The following is a 22682-nucleotide window of genomic DNA, read 5'->3' on the forward strand; positions in this document are numbered from 1 at the left end:
ACTCTGAAACCTGATTATTCACCCTGTGCCTAAAAGTTCCATAGAATAAGCCAGGCTATGTAAGACTTCGTATTTTTCCACCTTGTTTTCTTAAATAAAAGGATGAAAAATTGCACATTTGTACTTCTCTTTTCCCTGTAGTTCAATCAGTTTTGTTCTGCCCACCCCACCCCAGCTAAAATTCAGCTGAGTTAATTTGAGGAAGGATGAAAATATGCTGGGATGCAAAAAGCGAACTCCGCTTATGGAGAAAGCTAGATAGCATCCTTTGATTGTATAGTGGTTTTCATAGGATGGATTTAAGGATCAAAGTAATAATTTACATTTTTCATTGCTAAAGATGAAGAAAAATACTTTTTTTTCATTTTAGAAACAGGTGGTATCTATAAACAAATACAATAAACAGTCTCAGAAGATAGACTTCTGAATACAATAATTTTTATTAAAATTCCTCAGTTAGAGGGCTTGTTTCAGTCAGTTGTATTATTACTCTTCTATTTTCCAATAACTTTAACCAGGAAACTTTATTTTACAATGGTAATAGTTGTAAGAATTTTATGTTTATGCTCAAAAATACTGCACATCTCTCCTCCAAATTTAACTGCTTAAATTTAAAGAAATGACATTTTAAGTAATGCAGTTTCAGCCTAGGTTTCTTTCATATCAAAGCCAGGTTTGCAACACCTGTATTTTGGGAGTTACAGTGTTCAGTCTGGTGTTTCAGCATGGAGTTGAAGGTGACAAGCTCATTGATAGGGAAACAGTTATTGTGGTATGAGTAGCCAAATAATGGAAAAAGGAAGACAAGAGAGCTCTTTCTGACATATTCCCTCGCCAAAATTATGTTGTCCTGTTATTCTAGTTGCTGCTTTTTTTGCCACTTTACACCTTCAGGAATTCACGAGGAAATGTTAGAAAAATCACAGAATCACAGAATAGTAGGGGTTGGAAGGGACCTCTGTGGGTCATCTAGTCCAACCCCCCCGCCGAAGCAGGGTCACCTACAGCAGGCTGCACAGGACCTTGTCCAGGCGGGTCTTGAATATCTCCAGAGAAGGAGACTCCACAACCTCCCTGGATAATCTTCAGGCTGGCAAAGGTATATTCTAGAATTGACAGAGAAAATATAACCACTTTTGTGGGTTTTCATGAGTTTTATGGTTCTTCTCTCCTTTAGGAATTCTTTTTGTGATGTCTAACAGAGAATAAAACAAAAAATCTGCCCAACTTCTTTCCGCTTCCTTTTCTCCCCCATTGATTGTATTAACTCCTGTCATCTGACTGTAGAAGACCTTAATGTATCCCCCTTGACACTCATTGACAGGCACCTCTGTACTACAGGAAAATAGGAATAACTGGCAATCCTTTGATGATACCTGATTTTCTTTAATGGAATAGTTGTAGAATTGTTCAAGATGTTGTTAATAATTGTCAGTGTGGGAATTGTTGCTGCCTGAAGAGCTCAGGAGCACTCACAGATTTAATGGCAGCACGGGCAGCATTTTTAGCACATTTTTCTCATGCCAAGCATACTGTTGAATTAGCTGGAAAGGCATATGGACTTTTTTTTTTAGCATAAGCAATTGTTGTGATGAAATATCAAACTGTGAAAAATTGCTAGTGAAGTTAATCAAATGATCTTACAACAGTAAGACCTGAAGAATTTGACTTAGGAGTAATTTACGGTTTCAATCTGTCTACATAAGATGACCTTGTAGTTTTGTACAGGTTGTCTTTATAATCAAAATTGGTTACTGTATTTTAAAAGTGCAGAAATAAGTTTTCAAGCAGGTTGTAGAAAGATATCCAGGATACGTTAGAAACAATTTTGTATAACAAAACATTTTATTTGTTTAATTATAAACTTAAAGACTAAGCAGGGCAGTGATTTAACATAAATCCAAAGCTAATTTGTCTGTATGTAGTCACAGTGACCTAGGATAAAGAGCCAGCTTCTTGAGACACCAAGTATAATTCTCAGTCAAGTAGGAGGTATTTTTGCAAAGTAAACTTTCTTTGACTTTAAATAAAAACAAGAGTAATTTATGTGATACTTTTGAAATCCATGTTCACATTGTGATGTGAGAATATTGTTGAACTTACTTTTTACTTTTGAAATGTGGGGTAGTAAAACTTCTTCCGTGCAGGTGCTATTCTTTTTTAGACCGTAATTTCTGAGGGTTGATAGTAATATTTGTTGCTTTCAGACAATGTAAATGATCTGCACGTAAAAGAGAATCACCTGTGATCTTGAAATGACATTTAGTGAGTCATGAAAAGACTAACTATTTGAGGCCAACTACTATGCTAATTAAAGAAAGATCATTGTGACTGATAGGAACTTAGCATCTGGTAGAATTTGGTGATATTGCAATGTGGACATATTTCATATGGAAACATTTCGTATTTTGTTTTGCACACTGGTTTGTATCGATACCAAAAGGGTGGAGCTTTCCGGATGCAGCTGTTGTGAGTAAACAAAATACGGCTTGTATGGCTTTTTACAGACTGTTGTCGCAAAGTTTTTCAGGAATACTTATTAGAAAGCTACCATAGTTAGTGTTGCATATTATATGATGATATGAAATGGTGTGGAGGGGTGGAGCAGAAGGGGAAAGTGACAAGCAGTGCAGTCCTTCCTGACATGCACGTACCCCTGTATGAAGGCATGGCATCTGCTAACTCTGCAAACTTATCTGGGGAAGCTGTCTTTGCTATTGGCTAATGCTCCTGAATTTTCTTGCCTCTAAATCTGAAGTTTATGCCGGACTCATAACTGATGACTTCACAACACAGTCTTACCTTTTGGAGACCACTGTTAGGGCAAAATGGCACAGTGAGGAGGAATAATGATATAGCTGCCATCTTGACTGTGAACTTCACTAGCTGAGTGCTTTGTAGTATCCCAAAGTACTGGAAATCAAAAGATGTGTTCTGCTTTTGTTAAAAGAGAGTAGAAAACCTGCACAATAGTGTGAAAAGCAACTTTCCTAGGTGACTTATTGGAAGTAAAAAAAAAAAAAAAGAAAAGAACAGTAAGCATGAGTGCAGCTGACTGGAAGTTAGCACAGGTATTTTGGTGAGAACAGAGGACTTCCAGGAATCTCTGTACCTCAGGAGCAACGGGAGTTGAATGGAGCGTCAGCCCTTTTGTGTATCCATTTGTCAGCCAGGAAAAAGACAGTGTGATGCGAGTATGATGAGTACTTTCCTTGAGGCAACAAGTGAAGTAGCATTTTTCTCAGTATCAGAATAGGTGTTGAAAATGTTCTTAAAAAAAACCCAAAACTGGTGGGTATTTTTTTTTCTTATTGCCTAATCCATCTAACATATGATACAGCAGCTTGAGATTTTAAGATGAAAAACATTATTCAGTCAAAGGGATTTTTGCACTAAACATCCATCTTTAGCTCTGCCATATAAATGTAATGCAACATTTGAGTGATGACTTCAGACTGTAAGCAGTGGATAGTGTCATTAGAGAGTGCAAAACTGTGGAGAGACTGAAAGCTGTGTCTTTGTTACAGGCAAGTCAATATACATTTAAATGGCATTGGGGTAACTGCCTGAAAGTCAATATGAAAGTATTACTAGAGTCTGTATATGACAAGTGATGTTTTTCAGCATTGAGTTCAAAAAGTTGACATGTGAATAGAGATGGAAAGAGGAAAAAAGGAAATTCTGCTGTTTGTCAAAAACTGGAGAGCACATAAAACTGTCTGCTGTAGGAGGAAAATAATTGCCTTTTGCCTTCCTTTTCAGTTATTGCTGCTTAAGAGTCAGCACACTAAATGTGACCCATAGTCTGTGGCAATGATGGTGGAGTTATGTTATATATACCATCTGAAGCTGGTACCTGAGATTGGACTGTTTGCAGCTGACACGCTAAAATTCCTTACTAGGACAGAATCGTTCCTGCAGATATGCATTGATAACCATTTTGAAGGCCTTTTTCTAGTGAGATCTCAATTGCACAACCCATTTATTCTTGGTAGAAGAGTGTACATGTCTCAGAGAGTATTTTCTTCCCAGTTCATCTTGTCTCATTCTTTCAACTGAATCCAGAGAAATTTAAGACTCATTGAGTATAAAAAAAGGGTAGCAAGTGTTAGGGAAAGGAATGCATTGGTGTGGTGAATTGACCCTGGCTGGATGCCAGGTGCTCACCAAAGCTGCTCTATCACTCCCCCTCCTCAACTGGACAGGGGAGAAAAAATACAACAAAAGTCTCATGGGTCGAGATCAGGACAGGGAGAGATCACTCAGCAATTACCAACACAGGTAAAAGAGACTTAACTTGGGGGAATTAATTTATTGCCAATCTAATCAGAGTAGGATAATGAGAAATAAAAACTAAATCTTAAAACACCTTCCCCACCCCTCTCTTCTTCCTGGGCTCAATTTCACTCCTGATTTTCTTTAATTCTTCTCCTTGAGTGGTACAGGGGGAGGGGGAATGGAGGTTGCAGTCAGTTCATCACATGTTGTCTCTGCTGCTCCTTCCTCCTCACATACTTCCTCTGCTCCAGTGTGGGGTCCCACCCACGTGAGACAGTCCTCCATGAACTTCTCTAAGCTGCAGTTCTTCACAAGCTTTTCCAGTGTAGGTCACTTCCACTGGGTGCAGTCCTTTAGGAACAGACTGCTCCAGCATCTGTACCCTGCAGGGGAGGACAAACCTGCTGAAATGTGGGCTCTTCTCTCCATGGGGTCACAGATCCTGCTGGGAGCCTGTTCCAGCACAGGCTCTCCACAGGGTCACAGCCTGCTTTGGGTACATCCACCTGCTCTAGCGTGGAGTCCTCCACAGGCTGCAGGTGGATATCTGCTCTGCTGTGAACCTTCATGGGCTGCAGGGGGACAGCCTGCCTCACCATGGTCGTCTTCTCCATGGGCTGCAGGTGAATCTCTGCTCTGGCACCTGGAGCACTTCCTCCCCCTCCTGCTTCACTGACCTTGGTGCCTGCAGAGCTGTTTCTCACTTATTCTCAATCCTCTCTCCTGGCTGCTGTTGCGCAGCAGGTTTTTTTTCCTTTCTTAACTATGTTATCCCAGAGGCACTACCACTGTCTCTGATGGGCTTGGCCTTGGCCACGAGTGTGTCAGTCTTGGAGCCATCTGGCATTGGCTTTACAAGACATGGGGGAAGCTTTTGGCAGCTTCTTACAGAAGCCACCCCTGTAGCCCCCCGTCCTGCTCCAAAACCTCACCATGCAAACCCAATACGGTTGTGAAAGTGCAGTTGTGCAAATGAACTCTACCTTCAGCAATACGACTGGACAGAACTGATGATCAACAGCTGCAACAGTCAGCCAAGTGCTGAAGCTGATTCCTTTGTGACAGAAAACCAGAAGATCATGGCTGAGAGAGACTTCATTTAATGAACCATCTGTTTCAAATAGATTACCCCAATAAGAGCTAAAAACTGTTCAGCCATTGTATATTCAGTTATGCAATGTGTAGCACCCGAGACCAAGACTGATTATTTCAGTCCAGTTGCTGATGAACAGTTGTCCACATAACAAAAAAAACACTGATGTTCAGAGATCTTTGTTTGTAAAGCTGTACATTCTCCTGTGCTCAGTTTTTCTTGCTATTTAGAATGGTAAGGAAGTATAGGGCCGGCTGCCCATTAGGGCAGCTTATTTTTCACTTCAGAAGCAAAGCTGCTTCTGTGAAAGAACACAGCTTCAGCTGATGAGCATGCATATCTTATCTGAAGTTCCTCAGAGATTCGTGGTTAGACTCAAAAGCAAAATTTCGAACTATAAGCACTGTGCAAATTTTCTCTTGTGTGTATAACTCTAGTGGTTTTTAGGGTATTAGTATTGTTAAAAACCTTGCTACTATCTCAAAAAGCTGGTAAATCAGAATAGTGAACAAAATTACTGAGCTTTTCCCTGAAATCAGAATGCTGAAATTCTCATTAGGAAATTTACACACAAATTCTTGCAGGACTCCCAGCATGGCAGTTCGACTGACCTAGCCAACAACCTGTACTTGAAACGATAATCCCATTCACTTTACAGTGTTTGTCTCTGTGAAAGTCATAACTAGGTATTTCACAGAAGCATGTGTGTTAGGACTAACATGTGCCTTAAACTTTAAGGGAAGTTAGAGTTTGACATTGATTAAAAAGGAAAGTTAGGACTTGAGCACTGAGATTCGCTATTAGGTTCTGCTCCAAGAGATTATAAACACAGTGAATAGACATTTTTCATGTGATTAATACTTTATATTGCCAGGGATTAATTGCCTTCCATTAGACTCCACAGACAGAAGACCTTGCTTGGGACCATAATTTGAAACAAAATGGCTGATTTCATGTGACTCATTGCACAGAATCAAAAAAGAGAGACATCTCTGTAAAGGAGTCTGCACTGTAGAACTACTATCATGTAAAAGAGACAGCAATGTGCAGCAACAATATAAAAAGCTCTGAACTTTGACATTTGAGCCTGATGTTATAAAGTCACATTCACTTTATTGCTTGTTGTACAATGCCGATCACACTTGAGATCACTTTCCTGCTGGTGCTAGGTATTTCTGTCTAGGTGTTCCTTTGGTTTTTTTCTTGTTTTCTAATGATCAAAATGACAAATGACTTGGTACTTATTTTAATGTCATCTGTCCTAGGTAAATATCACATGATTGTTTCAGTCATTAATAAGGAAAAGCTAGCAAGAGGTAAAAAATGCTAAGGAAACAAAACATAAGTTGCAATGAACCCCCTCAAAGGGCTATGATACAGACTGTGTTTTGAATGAGTTGTTTTTTCTCCCTTCTGTTACTTCTGTGAACCTCTTACGTCTGACTTGAAAAATACCATACCAACAGAACTTGCTTTTTATTGACACGACCAACACATTGTGACACAGAAGCAAGGTTTCTTACACTTCGAAATTACTGTTTTGTTTGAAGGGATCTCAGGTCTTTCACATTTCAGCCATGGTTATGAACACATACCAAGTGAATTCCTTTATGGCAGCAACAAGCATTAAGCTTGGCAGCAGAGGAGACGTAGTCAGAGATGCTGCCATTTGCACGCTTTTTTAGCCTGTGAGTGTAACACACTTTATTCATCTCGTTAACATCTTTACTTTGCTAAGCTGGAATATGGGGATTTTTGAAAGGATTTTGACTTCATATAGAATTAACTGTCTCATTCCACATTAATAATTGTCATATGACTGACATCATATTCTGATGCCCTATTTCTCTTTTCTTCTCTGATTTGTTTTGACATTTCTATTGACCTTGCATAAAATAACTAGCCTATATGTTTGCTCTAGTTTTGCCGTCTGGAAGGTCAAGAGAAGACAAGAAATGAATACATGAATAAGAGCGATGGATTAAAAACTAGCCCTATCCACCTGTTAAGAGTTGAAATGAGTATTTTGCATTCTTTACTTGAAAGGTTTGATTACTGCTATGCTCCCTGCCAGTTACTGTGTTGCAGGTTTTGTGTTTCTGTAGCGCTGACATGATACTCAGTACATGAAGACTGAGCACAAATAGCTCTTCTTGCTGTCACGTAGAAGGTAGAAAAAATGGTTTGGTTCTGTGTGATAATTTCTGTGGTCTGTCTTATGTGGTAACTGCCCTTCAGATAGTCTCTGCCCAGCTCCTCAGAAAAAGGCATACAATTATCAGGGGGAAACATTAATTGCAGGAGCTGAGGGAAAACTTCCTTTTGGTTCCCACTGTGTTTGAGGATGATAGAGAGATCATTTCGCCTCGAAGTTTCCCAGTTATAATCTTCACCCTCACGTAATCATGCAGCTTTAGAAAAAGGGCTGAACACAGACAAAGAAAGCACAATTTGTGACTTCCCTTGGATTTTTCAGTCTGGAAATATATTTTGGATTTTTATCGTCTTTGCTTACATGGACCCCAATAGAGATCACCTGGGCTCACTCTTCCATGACCCTCAGTCAAACAAGTTGTTCCTTGGAGCCATGGAGCATTCTCACAGCCTGCTAAATAAGCTAGTTTTCCAACTTCTTTATTAGTTTGAGTAGAAACCCTAATTTATGACTGACTTAATGTGAGATACTGCCTAAACATGGTATCTGAGGCGCTGTTACTGAATGAAAATTCATAGATGAACTTTAATTTAAAGATCAAGTTCTAAATCTGAGCTTAATTTAGGCGGAAATAGCATTTTGCCATGTAAATAGCAGCAAGATTAGCCTGACCTGTAAGCCCAAAGAAACCTACAAAATCTCATTTTATCTGTATTGGTAAAAGTTTTGTAATCATAGCTATTCTGTCTACAAAAACTGATCCTAAGCAAATGGACATTTGCATAGTAATCTGGATTGTACTTTGCATGAATGGCAAAAGATAACATTTTGAAAGTTCATCACTTTCTGCCTTCTGACAATGAAAACTCATCTTATTATTGCTTGCCAAATGCACTAACCAAGGAGTGTTCCTTATTTGTCTTTTGTTTACCTTATTACTTGGTGTTTATTTCATTTGACTAAATATACGTCTTAGACTTAAAGTATGTGGTATTTCTGGTCACAGCAAAAGTTACTTTTGAAGCACTTGGTGATCTGGCCACATATACATGATTTTAAAGAAATGTGCCCTTTTCTAAACCCAATGCCCTTTGCCATGTACAATTAATGTATTAATATTTGCTAATAGCTTAGTTGATATTTCAGTCTAGTGTTTAGATACTGTGTATATGACCTTTTTGATTCTTTTAGTATTCTGTGTTGTTTTTCACATTTCTCAACCTGAATTAATGCAATGGTCATCTAAATCTTAATGGTTCTGTAACAGCACCAAAGTTACTACCGTAAGTGCTTCATACTTTATGCCCCAAATTTGCGGTTGAGCATTTGCTTAGTGAAAAATGTTAGTCAAAAACATTTTGTATAAATGAATAAGCAAATCATATTTTCTATTGTGATACTTAAATTATTCATCTGCTTGGACTTTACTTGACTTTTACTACCAGTCGTCGAAGGGATATGGATTTAATCACTTAGTTGGAAAAATATCTGCTACGTTAATGGCAGCCTGTGCTAGGACGTTGACATTGTCTTTGGACTGTGCCTGCTGACTTGCATGAGCTATCAGAGTTCTGCCTAGGGAAAACAAAAGGCTTTCTAAAAAAGATCTGGTGACTTATTTCAGAACAACATCACAACACTGTTTGTGACCAAACCCACATTCGTCTCATTAAGTTAATAAAGCTGTAAGTCAGCACACCATTTTCTAGATTAAATTTTGTTTGTTGGAACCATATTTTCTCTCTAAATATTTTATGAAATACAGATTAAAAGATGGTAGGTGTCCATATTGTGAACATCCCACTAGAAGAAAAATAATCTATGTCTATGTTACCTATTAAGTCTGCCATGGAATCAAATAAAACAGGTTAGAAATAATTGACTGCAGCAGAACAGACCTTATTTACTCAGAGACTTAAAAATCTAGTCATAGAAAGTAGAGAGAGTTCCTCACTCCTTAATTAACCATAATTTGCTATGACACAGTAAAGTTTTCTGACAGTCTAGAGCTATACCAGTTTGCTTCTCCTTTAGAAAAGAGAGCTGCAATACATACTAAGTTCCCCAGACTATCCACAACCAAAAATTGTTAGCTTCAATGATTTTGTGATCAAAGCATTCAATTTTTCAAACACTGGGTACTTTTGGAAGCAATTTCGCTGTAGATCAGAGCAGGTTTCCTTGTTTCCTAGGGTCCTAGCATTTTTTATGCAGTTTTCAGCTAGCCAAATGGACCATTCCCCTGAGCTGGGAAACAGAAGAGTTGCACCTGCTTGAGAATCAAAAACAGGAGCTGGAGGGCTGGATATACTCCTGATCTTGTTGATTTTTCTGAGGACTCAGAAAAGCCTTGATGTGCACTAGACAATGAGTGTCAGTAACATTTTAGCCCCAATTAACTGCTGCTGAAGTTACAAAAAGGCAAATAAAAGCCAGCTTCTGCTTTTAACTGAGAAGGAGCTGTCAGCCACCAGGAGCTCTGCTGAAAGAGCTCTGTGCCATCTGTCTCGGGCTCTTGTCAGTCCCCAGGACCGTGATACAGTAGGAGGCCCAGAACATGGGATACCAGCAGCCCTGCCGGTTGCACTCCCTCGTTCTTCTCCTAGCTCGCTATAGAGCCTGTGAAAGTATGATACCTGACCCTTGTAAAGACAGCTTTTCCTGGGAGTAGGAAAGATGGAATTTTCAGAGACCATGGCTGAAATTTACAGAGGTGTTTTGCAGTCACAAACTGAGATATTACTTGACTGCCAGCTCAAACCTGTATCCACACATTGAGGCAAAATAAAATCCCTTTGGATGTTTTTTTTTGTTTTTAAATATTAGGGATGGTGTCTGATCTTTGAAGTCGGGCAATAACTCACCTGATGGGCCACATGGAACCATACTTCCAGATGCCACAAACAAGGGCCCAAAACATAAAGAGAAGATTAATGTTATGACTGTGCTCAGGTGTCAGTGATGGAAGTTGTCTGTGTCATGAGGGTGCACCTGGACAGGCTCAGAGGCAGGCTGCTTCCAAGGGACATGTGCTAGAGGTTGCAGTCTGTGAAGGTGTGGTGAAGAAAAATATTTCTGGCAACAGCTTGATAAGGATGTGATGCAGAGCATCACTGTGAAGCACTCTTCTACCATGTACATTAGCAGCATCCCTGTCATAAGTTCCACATGAAAAGCTTTCTGCAGATATTATTTTGCTGTCTAGGGTGCAGGATATGGTAAAGTTTTCCCCATGCTGGTCATATGGTCTGAGTGTAGTCACCTTCTTGTCCATATCCTAAAACCTCACAGTGCTGACTGGGATTGAAAAGGACTGGAAAATAGGCATCAAGATGCTGACTGTTATTTTACCAGTACATGATGCACATCTTGTTTAATAGGCATCAACAGAGCGTTATTGATCAAGAATAGCACATTATTCTACCAGATGCAGGACAGAAATTACATTATCTGTGTTTGGAGAAAGAATGTCCATTTCATTGGACATTATTTGGGCAGCCAAAAAGATGGGGACACAGGTCTAGACACAACTTCTGTGCTTGTGATGTGACCTTGCATTAGTTCTGTAATTATTTAACTTCAAAGAAGTAACCATTAATGATTGTAGAAAAAGGAAAGGCTGGCCAATAGGTCTCCCTTGCTAGCTTTTGGGTAAGGATTTGTTAGGTTTTGGTGATAACAAATTAGAGGAGAATTTTAAAGAGCTGTCTGAGATCTGAACTACTGGTTATTTCTTTTACAGTTCCAGGAAGTTCCTCTAGCTGAAAGAGAGGGCTCCTGTGAATTGCCGGTACACTGTTTTTTTCTCATTCCTTCTCTCCCTCAAGAGTGAAATGCTCACAATTTGTCATTTCTTGATTAAGCCTTTATTAAGCTGTTACGAAAAAGCTCTGAAGTAGTTTATTAGTTTTTCCTTTTTTTCTTTAAGGTAAAGATCCTCCTAAGAGGACTCAACCTTTTTTAAGGATCTACAAACTGTAAACGAAGAACACTTTTCAAGTATTACCTGCGTACGAGTGGATGGGCATATCTTAAGTAATCAGTTTAAAAATGAGTTTCATAATGATATACACAAGAAGTCCGTATGAGATCTACTCTGTACTCCAATCTGTATAAATGGGCCTGGAAAAAGTGATTCATCCTTTTAACGCACTGTGTAACTAGCCAAGTCTTATTTCGTTGACATTTTAGTCCTAGGAAAATGCTGTAGTCATTCCATACTACTAACCTGCTGAAGTTAAAGTGACTCTCAAGATTTAGATGGATGAGTGAAATACGAACATTAAAGTTAAGCAGATGCTTATGTAAAGAGTGACCTAATTATGCTAGATGCTGTTCTGTTCTTGAGCAAACTGTTTTCAGTTTCGCAATCTAAACAGTCAAACGGATGAATTGCCTATCAGCCTAGTGTTTGTGTATGTGGGCAAATCTAGATCTTATGCAGTTAACCGTGTTGTTAGTGCTTTGCCAAATCCAGACTCTAATACAAAAAGCTTTATGTACTTGAGAACCCGAGGAAAAGCTGGAGAAGTCAATAGAAGATACCAGAGCTGCGGTATTACAGTGTGTTTCTTTAAAAATATTTGGATAAATCCCATTGCATGGTTTCCTTTATTAAAGAAATCTTAAAAAAAAACCCTTAACTTATGATTCCTTTAGTTTATTATCTTCATTTCTATTCTATCAAAAATAGAATCAATTCTTAAACCTCATAATTTATTATCCACTCTATAGAAAGTCTATTTTATAATCCTCTCTCTTTTAGTATTGGATTACAGTCACTGCTTATTATCAGAATAAAAGCAGGTTGGTTTTGTTCCGTTTTCAGTTATGTGATGCTTCTCTTCTGGTCAGGAAGGTAAAAAAATTAATCCTTGAAAGATCATTTTAAAACTTGATTCCTTTATACTGGATGCTTTGTGAGTGCATACTGTTTTTCAGTTCACTGCACTGTCTAGCCTTTCCTGTAGCTGAGAATTCTTTTGGTTTCTAAAGGGCAAAGAATCCTTGTCTTGAGACAAAATTCAGCTCTGCAGTATGTGATATTTTCTCTTAGAAGAGAAAGTTTTTAAACAGCTAAGACCATATAGAGAACTTTGTCTGCTCCATGTGACTGCAGACTTCATTGTATATGCTACAATTCCAGGAAGAATGAAATGGAAGGCATGTCCCTAATGTGATAGTTTTTAATTATTTACAAAGTTGAGTGTTTTTTAATAGGGATGATGTACCTCTGTTCCAGATCATTTCCCCTGTCTCTTCCCTTCAAAACTCCACAAAGAATGGGGATATAGCATTGTTCAGCACTGATACTCCTTCTTCCAGCTCTTAAACCCTGGTAATGTTTGTTGGACAATGTGATGGATATTCAGACTTTACACCTTCTAATTTTTTGTCTTTTTTCTGATGGACAGTTTTGTTGACTGACTGGAGATATCTGTGATTCTTTTACGTGGCTCTGCAATGCTAACAGGATTGAAAAGTAAAATCATACTTAATCACCTAGCTATGACGCATAACTTGGAAAATGAAGAGAACATCTGTTGTAGATTTTACTTTGGCTTCAGCTGAATATACAATTTCAGCTAAAGTGTCAGCCCTAATTTGCAAAGGGTACTGCTTCACTTTTCCGGGCTTTATAGCCAAAAAGAAATGTTCTCCTGTTTCTCAACCTCATACTTATCCCTTTCCTATAGATTTTATTTTCCTTCTTACAGGAACACGCTTAAAGCACTATAAGCAGAAGGGCAGTATCAGCATCTTACAAATGAGGAAACTGAGGCACAGAACGTGGTAGAGACCAGTAACATTCAGCAGGCTACACACACAGCTACAAGGAGAACCACAGTCTCCAGTGTCCCATGCAAGTGATCTCAGTAGTGAACCAGTCTGGGAACTCTGCTTAGGAAGAACATTCCAGGCTACCTAATTTATCCTTATGTTTGTACTAGGATTCAGCTGGTTTCTTAAAGTATTATTCACATGTGGATATTGCATACTGTCTTTGTTTACAAGAAAACATGCCTTAGGATTTGGTATGGTGTGTTCTGACAGTTTTGGACAAATGGGAATTCATGCAAATCTCTATAGAGAAAACATATATTAGAAAAAAAAGATGCAGTGATATTTAAGGTATCTTTGCATGTGGAAATTAGCATGATCCCTATGCCGCTGTTCTTGGACTATATACTTGGTTTGCTTTATATTTCTTGATAGGCAATGTTGTTTTTTCCATGACTCAGCTTAATGATACTTGGTGAAGGCAATTACAGTAACATATTTCAATTTTAAGGGAGCTATAAAAGTGGGTCAAACACAAATATTTTACCTGAATGTTAACATTCCAAACAGTAGGGAACGCAGAGCAGCCTTGACAAGAAATCTGTGTGGCTAATGCGTGATGAGCTTTATGGATCTGTGAAAATAAATAAATAAATCTCAACAGAGCAAAACACATTAATAATTAATAACAAATACTACAACATAACTTAGGAGGTGTCACCATATGCAGCTAGTGTGACTCATGCAATAAGCACCCCTTGTTTTCTTGTTCTAAGTGTGGTTCAGAATACGCTGCTGTTTCAAGCACACCCACACTTTTGTATAACCCAGTGTGGCCTAGCTACTTCTATTCAAGTACAGCAATAGGAAATACCCTTCATTTCTTGGAAGTATGAATCTCCCTTCATAATAGTCAATAATCAAATAATATAATTCCAGATCTGGAAATAGAATAAACAGAGTTCAGACCAGGCAAGCTTATCTTTACAGCCAAACTGTAGGCAGTAGGATGCTCAAGAGGTTATTATTTTTTACTAGAAATTTGAGAAGCAAAACTGAAAGACAGGTGACTTTCTGTCTTTCAGGACCATCATTTGAATAAGGAAATTTGTTTCTTGTGCAAATGCTAACACCTGCACGCTTGAAATCAATATCTGATTGACAAGAACGATACTTTCAAAATGGTGTCATTCCCTAGTATTCCCTACATGTTAATTAAATACTGGTATAAAGGAAAAGAATCTACATACAGTAGAGAATTTTTATTTTGACTAGTGGTAAGCCTTTAATTTTTCAGCAACATCTATATAGTACTTTCAAATGCATGCTTACATGCCTTTTGGAAGACACAAGAAGCCCCTAGTCTAAAATTTTATTTCTTTTGAGGTGTTTTGCTGAAAGAGGGATTGAGCTCTTACACAGCAAAAAGAGTAATTGAATGAAGAGCATTTCACTACACTAAAGAGGTTGTGTCTGTGTTCTAGTTATCGTGGACAAACCTAATTAACTTACTCTTGCACTCTGGACGTGTATTTATGCAAATTGCAAGAGGAGGGGAAAGGAATCCTTTCTCTGGAATGAACTCATCAGTTCAGGAAAGCTCTCAGTGGCTGATTAGTCTGGGAAGATTAGAAGTCAGACTTCACTATATTCTTTAATGGAAATATAATCAGCAATACATCTTTATGAAATGTGCACTGCCATCACTTGGAAGTGAGGTAAGGGCTGGAGGCAGTAGTCCAAAATCATTAACGTCCCCCAGGTCAATATAATAGGATGATAAATGCTCACTGGGAAAGGATTCATTTCAGTTTTCAAATGGTTTTGAAAGTAAAACAGAAAGTCAGTCATTTCATATCAATTTAGTCAGCTTCATACTTTAATTCAGTAATGAGAGACTTCATGTCCATCTATCCACAGTGTATTTGTAATGCCTGAGTTAGGTAGTAGCATTATTTCTGTTAGTGCAATTCCACCAAGGGAAGATGGAAAGACAGGAATCATTCTGGCATACATCTTGATTTATGTAATAAAACTGAAGGTGGTGTTCTTCTGTAGCACAGTAACCATTTATTGAGTTTATTTTCTGGAACAGAATAAAAAAGCCCTGTCCCTGGCTGGATATTTGGGTCAATAGAATTGCCCTGAAAGTTTCCCTTCTTCTTTCCGCCAGGATTGATATGGGTAAGAATGGATCATAAACAAGGGTTTGTCCTGGGTATTTTAAAATGCTTTAGAGAAGGAAAAGAAATGGTTTGTCTATTCCGGTTTCTGCATGAAGAGGCAATGCTTTATCAGCTTGTATTTCAGTTAAAAAAAATAAGTATTTTGGAGGTTGTGTAGATTTTTCGGCAGTCTTTCTGCTTCCATTTATCTACTCTTGCTACAGCAATTGGCACCTTGTGGACGACAGCAGAACAGGCATTTGATTTCAGTTGGCTCTCGAAAGTGTCATTAACCCCAAAGGATTAAGTCTTCTAGGATACAGACTGTATAGGTCATAATATAGTGAACAATATCGTTGTGTCATTTGATTTTAAACCTTTCTTTTTTTAAGGCTTTATTCCTGTTTTAAGAGATAGAAGAGGAAGCACTGATTCTTTATTTCTAAATGGATAGAAGAAAATGTTATTCCTTTGTCTGAAGTATTGGGCTTTGAGAGAGATTTTGAAATGCAAATTCCCTAGTGGAAATATTCTTCACCATTTACATGAGCTATCTTGATAATATATCAGAGTCCAGTACCTACGCGATTCATAACTGCACAAAACAGGGCATTTTTGATCTCTGATTAGTGAAAATATGCTACTGCAAATGTATCCAAAATGACATCTTAACTATTTATGTGTATACAATTAGTTCTTTATAAAAGGAAGACAATTTCACCTGTCTTACACTGCCATATGTATTGAGGAGTTTAGTTTTGCTGAGCGTATGCATCATGTGCACTTCGTAATGTCTCAGCACACCTGCATCCTTATAAGGGGGGGGGCACCTAGCATGCTTTGTTAGAAAAATAGCAGCAAAAAACTAACTTGGAGTCCTTACCTTTAACTTATAGCAAAATAGAGAATCTCTGTGAAGTAATGTATGTAGGGGAGATGGCACTTGTACCTCTTGTTGCCTCTCTGTAGTTTACTGTCACACTACAGGCAATAAAAGAAGAGCAGTAATATTGCTTGTGAGTAGTATTTTGCATCTAAGTGGTACTTAAAATAGTGCCATCTTACCAAAGGCACTTTTTAGGCACAGCAGTTCCTGCAAGCTAAAATTTTCTCTTAATGGTCTTCTCATGTATCAGAAAAATATTCACCTGTTTGGCAGATATTTAGGAATGTTTTAGCATCTGTTTAGGCATGGTATGAGCTAGAACTCTTAGGGAAGCAGTAACGAAATGCTTTTGTATTCAGAGTGGGCGTTAAGTGTTGACTCCTAGAGTCCATGATTACTGTATTGGAGAGAAATGCTAATACTGGGATAGGCCGAAAACAAGCCAGTGGGTTGAATATAGAGACTTGCTACACAGGCACGTAAGGATACATGTGTATGGATATTTGAGGGATAAGTGAGAGTCCTTATTAACACTGTGTGCATGAGTTTCTCATGTAGCCAAATGTTTTGTAGACTGTCAAGGAGTGGACAACACTACATGGTCTGGAGAAGATCAATGAACTGCAGACAGCATGCCAGGGAGGCATGAAAAATGGGTGCCTGATGCATGAAGAGAAAGTCATGTAGTGCTTCTTATTTGTAGGAAAGGCAGTTCTTGCTGGCAGTAAAAAGCACACAGTCAAACACTACCTGAAAGGCAGCTATGCTGGACACTATCCAGCTTCAGTTCACCTGGGATGTGCAAGTAACTGGGTTAGTTCTGGGATCTGAGAGCTGAACCCAAGTAGCAGTTTGGTGAATAATCGTAGTGGCAAATCCAGGTATGCTGAGGATTTCTTTTGTTTGCTTTGTGATTGCACCTTTCTCCACTGACAGTGCGGCCAGGTGTTTGTTTGCTTTTCTAACATTTGTACTCAGCTCTTGAGCTTTCAGGGGCTTGAGGGAACACTGTTGCAGAATAATAGGTATATATTATTCCTTCATGAGGAAGGAAACTTGTTTTCTTACATACACCTCTTGTAAAGGTTTTTCAGTGAAAACATGTGGATGAGTTTCTGGATACTAGGCTGACATCCATTTTGAAGGACTTGCTTAGGCCTTGGAACCTGCCACCAGTGTATGATACATTTTAGTGTTGTTACACCACTTTCCGGAAGGACACCTAAACTAAATACTTGTCTGTGATATGTCAGAGGTATCTGACAGACAGCCACTGCTAAATTACTCCAGGCGGGTACTTACAATGGCCTTTCTTTCTGTTCAGTGATACAGTGAACATGTCATCCCCGACTCAGAAACTGTCATACCTGCGGGAGAATCAGATGCAATTGCCTACGGGTAACCTGCCTTTAATTAAAGGAGCTGGGGAAGGAATCATCTCACCCTTCAGGAATTCTTTACCTCCATTTCCTACTAGGCTTATGAGGTATATCTTAGAGACAATATCTTTTGGGAAGTCTTTAATTCATTGAGGTACTCATCGTGTGTAGAGGTAATGGAATATAAATCATCCCATTTTTAGAATGGTAAATGAGTTGGTGTGTAGTATTAAGGTCACTTTTTTGTCTGCAAAGGACCAGACTAGCCTCCTTCTGCCCATCTTTCCCCATACTGGGATATCCAGAATTGTAATTCTTAGGATTTTTTTTGGTGTATGAAGTGATAGCATTTAATTAATCACCCCAGGAGTACAAAAACTGTGTGATATGTACTCATATGACAGACAGTACAATAATTGTTGGATAACCAGCAAGTACATGAGTGCCTGATGCAATTAATTGCTTTTGTAAGTGATTTAGAGCATAGAGCTTGAGAAAGGCATATTTGCTGCTGTGTTCTAGAGTTATAAAAACTCTTTCAAATTCTCCTGTATTAAAAGAAATAAATTCTGAAGAAGAAAAATAGCTTAATATATCCACAACTTTAACAGCGCTTGACAGTTCTATGCTGATTTTCTCATAATGGCATTTTGCAGATGTAGCTTTGTGAGGCTGGAGATGAGAGCCAGGAGAACTGTGCTGTGAGAATCAGGCTAGAGAGGAATAAAAGAATGGAATCTGAAGTTAAAACTCCCTAGTCAGGTTTGAGGCCTGGAAATGCTTGTTAGTCTAGACCTCAGTATGTGAAGACGAGCGGAAGTTTTCTTCCAGCCCAGGCCACTCTGGTCTGCACCTCTCCAGCTTGATGGGCACAGTTACAGAAATCTACATGGAGATAGAGTGCATCTTACACTTTGCAAAGGGAATTCATTTTCTGGCTGTTCTGGTTTTAATGGTGACTTTTAAACTTGGAGAAAAGAGATTAACCCAACAAGCCAGTCCATTCAGTGGAAGGACATTGAGGGCACTGTTGATTCTCTGCATTGCTGAAACTTGTCATCAGAAGCGCTTTTGTGATCTTAAGGATGGAACCAGGCAAGATACCAGGGAATGCTGTCTGCGTATCCTGCAGAGTTTAGGCCCCAAAGTTCAAACCTCCAAAAGTCTGAATTAGGCACTCTTCATTTCTTCTTCACTAGTGTTTTGTTGTTTCTGAGCAATATATGAGCTTTAAAAGGTTGAGGTATTTAAGGGTATATATTTTTAAAAAATTTTGTCATTGGTACTATTAAACCCTTAGGTAAACATTCAAAGACTTGTGTCTTCAGATGCAGTGCTGAATTATTACTCAGGGTAAGGAATACCTCAGCTGAATTCCATACACAAATTGCTATCAGTTTTTGAATACTGAGGATTAATTAATTACCACTTGCCTGTGTGTTTTAGCCAAGATCTCTATATTATAGACTAAATCTTCATTATTGAAACTAGAAGCTAGGGAAATGAGAACAACATCTCTCAGATTAGAAGAAGAAGAGATGTATGTGTCACCCCCAATTCACACTTTAGACTTCTGCATCTCTCATGGAGACATGGGCAGCAGTCTAAACCAGAAAGATGGTAACTCAAGAAGGAACAAAATTTTGCCTTGATGACTCCCCCAAGGGTTTTTCAAGCTGTAAGTTAGGACAAAGAACATTGATTCAAATGCAGGATGCCATATCTCTCTCCTTTTTTTGCATGTTTCTCCTCTGAGGTTGCTCTGGCTTTCGGCTTCTGTAAGCGGGCTGCATTTTATAGTAAAACTGGGGATAAAGACAAACATAAAAGTGGGAGAGAGACGTTGAGTATTTTATATTCAGGACTAAACTTGGAAGTGACAACATAGATGACAATGAAAACGTGGGGAGCTGTAGCTCATTTCACCCACTGTAGACTACCTTCAGCAAGTTACTGAAGAAAATGCTTTTAATTGTCAGGATGAGGCTGTAAATCAGCTAAACCTTCACATTTCTAATCTAATAGACTTTGGTGGTAAGCCACCTGTTCCACACAAAAGGTGATCTTTCTGCAAGGACCAAATTTGTCCTCCTTTAGAATCTGGATGCATCTTGCCAGGCAATGGTGGTGATGTGTGAGCAAGGGGCCAGTGTGACGATGCAGAACAATTGAATCTATCAGACTGTTTATTTTGTTTGTTCTTTTCCAAAGGACAGTCACTTTAAAATATGCTCAGTTTCCCATTATGTGGCCTAAAAGATTGAAGCCTTGTAATCAAAATATTTTCTTAATTACACTAATTACAGACCCTTACACTGAGAGAAATCTCAGGGTGTTTCTAATGTGAGCAGCTAATTAAGGTCTAGTGGAATAATGGCAATGTAATTGCTTATGTTTGTATGGAGGTTTCAGAAACAAATTTGTATATAACCTGCTATACAATGGTAATGTTAGTTGTATTCCTAAGTGCACTTAAGATGTATTCCTAAGTGCACTTAAGATAAAAGCGTATGTTTTTGTTTGGTGTTTTTTATCTTCAGCCAGAAAATGAAGTATCTTTAACTTGCAGTTCTTTATTGAGATCTATGTTTGATATACTGTCCTGCTAGATTGATATGGTTATTCGGTTTGTAAAGCAGAGTAAATAATTTTAGCTGTTTAATCTTGCAGCTAGGTGCATACTATTTGTTTGTCACTTGAAAGTTACTCTACCGTTAAGGTTTTGGCTAAAGAGCCCATATTGAAACCTGGGGCAGCAGTCAGTGGAGACAGAGCTCTGCTAGCTTGTGGTCACTTTTTTCCCTTGTAAAGGGGATGGAGTTACACACTTCAGGCCTTTTGAAAGTAAAGTTTTTTAATGCTTTCTTACGCTATCGGGGACAAGAAAAATGTAGGGATTTAATATAAATCTTGCAGGAAAGGACAAGCCAAAAGGATCATGTGATAAGGAGATAGGGACTTGGGTTTTTCTCAGGCCTCTGCCTTAGGCTCTGTACACTGATCGGGGGAAGATTTCCTGAATTGTAGGAGGAGCTGCTGTGTCATTGCCTGTTGGAATCACTTGAGGCATTGTGCCAAGGATCGTGGTTTTGCTTGATTAAAGGTAGAATTAATTCTGAATTTTGGCTCACAGTCAACGTCAAAATTTCACTTCAGTTTGGAAGGGGACAAGCTTGAATTTTGTTTTAATTTAATTCCTGTTTAGTTTTAAACTCTTTCCCAAATGTAAATTTGGGAAGGAGAGGAACACAGAGACTTTTGGTTCAAGTGAGCCATTCAAGACCTGACAGTTTCTGACTGACGTGGTCCGTGGCTCCTGTTGGTCATGCTGACATGACACGCAGTCACTGGAAACCTGGCTGCCAGGAGCCACTGGGACCTGGAGGCACCCACAGGCCTTAATTTCTTAGACCAGTCTCCCCTGGTGAGGCCCCAGGGTGCCATTTCATCTCAGCCGGGGCCCTAGGACTGCCCCGAGCGGAGTCAGCGACCCTGCTGCCTTGGATGGGAGCCCTGGGCATCACCTCAGGGCCCTTGAGGGCTGTGCCGAGCTGGGGGAGGCCCTGCCAGGCTGAAGTCCCCCCGTGGGGGCCATCCTGCTCCTCCTGCGCTGCATCCTTCGGCTGCCAGGGCCACAAGGTCTGGCCCAGGAGCTGCCAAACCCGTACTGAAAACATCTGCCTGCTTACAGCTTAGGGGAGGGTGCGATGGAGTTGGGGGCACAGAGACCAAGCTTGGAGGGAACTTCTGCTAAAAAGGGCTGCATTGTTTTGGAGCAAAAGTTTACCCTGTGCCCTCGGCTGCTCAGTAATCATTGGCCACAAAAAAGAAAAAAAAAAAGAAATAATTGAATAGCTTAAAAGTGTGTGCTGTGAAAAATCTGTTTTCAGGGAAGCTTAATAAGACACAGTCAAAGGCCTCTGCTGTCGCAGACTCAGAACACTGCCCATCCAGCTCTGCTTTCTTCTTGTCTCTGGGGGAGATTCTGCTGATTTCCATGAAGGAGTTATTTAACAAAATCACTTTTATCATTGGAAACTGATGCTTAGCATTATACTGACTTACCTGTGCAGTTCTCACAGAATAGTGCAAACCTTCGGAATATGTTCAGTAGCATTTGGATGCTGTAAATGTAGATGAAAATCAGCTACTCAAAGGAGGTATCAATCTCCAGACAGTTGAGCATTGGTAAGAATGACTGAGTTTCTCTTTCAGGGGATGTAGACCTGAAAATTATAGATAAATATTCCAGATAAATACTGGCATTTTGTTTGTGTAGGGATGGAGCCAGGTACTAAGGTTTTTTTGATGATTAATTTTTATTATATTTGAAGGAGGTCCATGTTCTCTTTGTTATGCTTAAGCCTGTATTTATTGTGTACAACTGATCTTGATCTACAAGGAGACCTGCTTTGCAGAATGGATCCGAGTGAGATGACTGAAGTCTTAAATGTTTTATCGTATCCGCTGTGGGATCCTGTGGAGTTGTATGTGAGTTTTTGTATTTTATGAACAGGTATCCCCCATTTGTCGTTGTGAGAGACTGCCTTCCCCTTATTATTTCTGAACTAATTTTAGCAGACAACACATATTTTGGAATAAAGAGTTACTGCGAAGCCCAGCTGGACATACAAACTTGCAGGCCAGCAGCAGCAGATGACTAAATTCAATGTCTGTTTGATGACTCAGGGTATCCATCTTGCTGGGCTCTGTCACAGGTGGAAAAGGGGGGGGGATGTAATCGTAAGGAGCTCTATACAACTGCCTTTCCCTAAACTTTAGTCCCAGTTAGCTCCACTAGCACAGAAGTACTCTGCTCAACACTACATCTTCCATGAATACCATAGTTTTCTTCCCCTGCTTTTTGCGTGGCTTCTGTTGTATTTCTGGCCTTGCAGTTGAACCGAATCTACTTACTACCATCGATTGCAACCTTCCTTTTGAA

This window comes from Opisthocomus hoazin, chromosome 1, assembly GCF_030867145.1.
Source record: "Opisthocomus hoazin isolate bOpiHoa1 chromosome 1, bOpiHoa1.hap1, whole genome shotgun sequence".
Lineage (NCBI taxonomy): Eukaryota > Metazoa > Chordata > Aves > Opisthocomiformes > Opisthocomidae > Opisthocomus > Opisthocomus hoazin.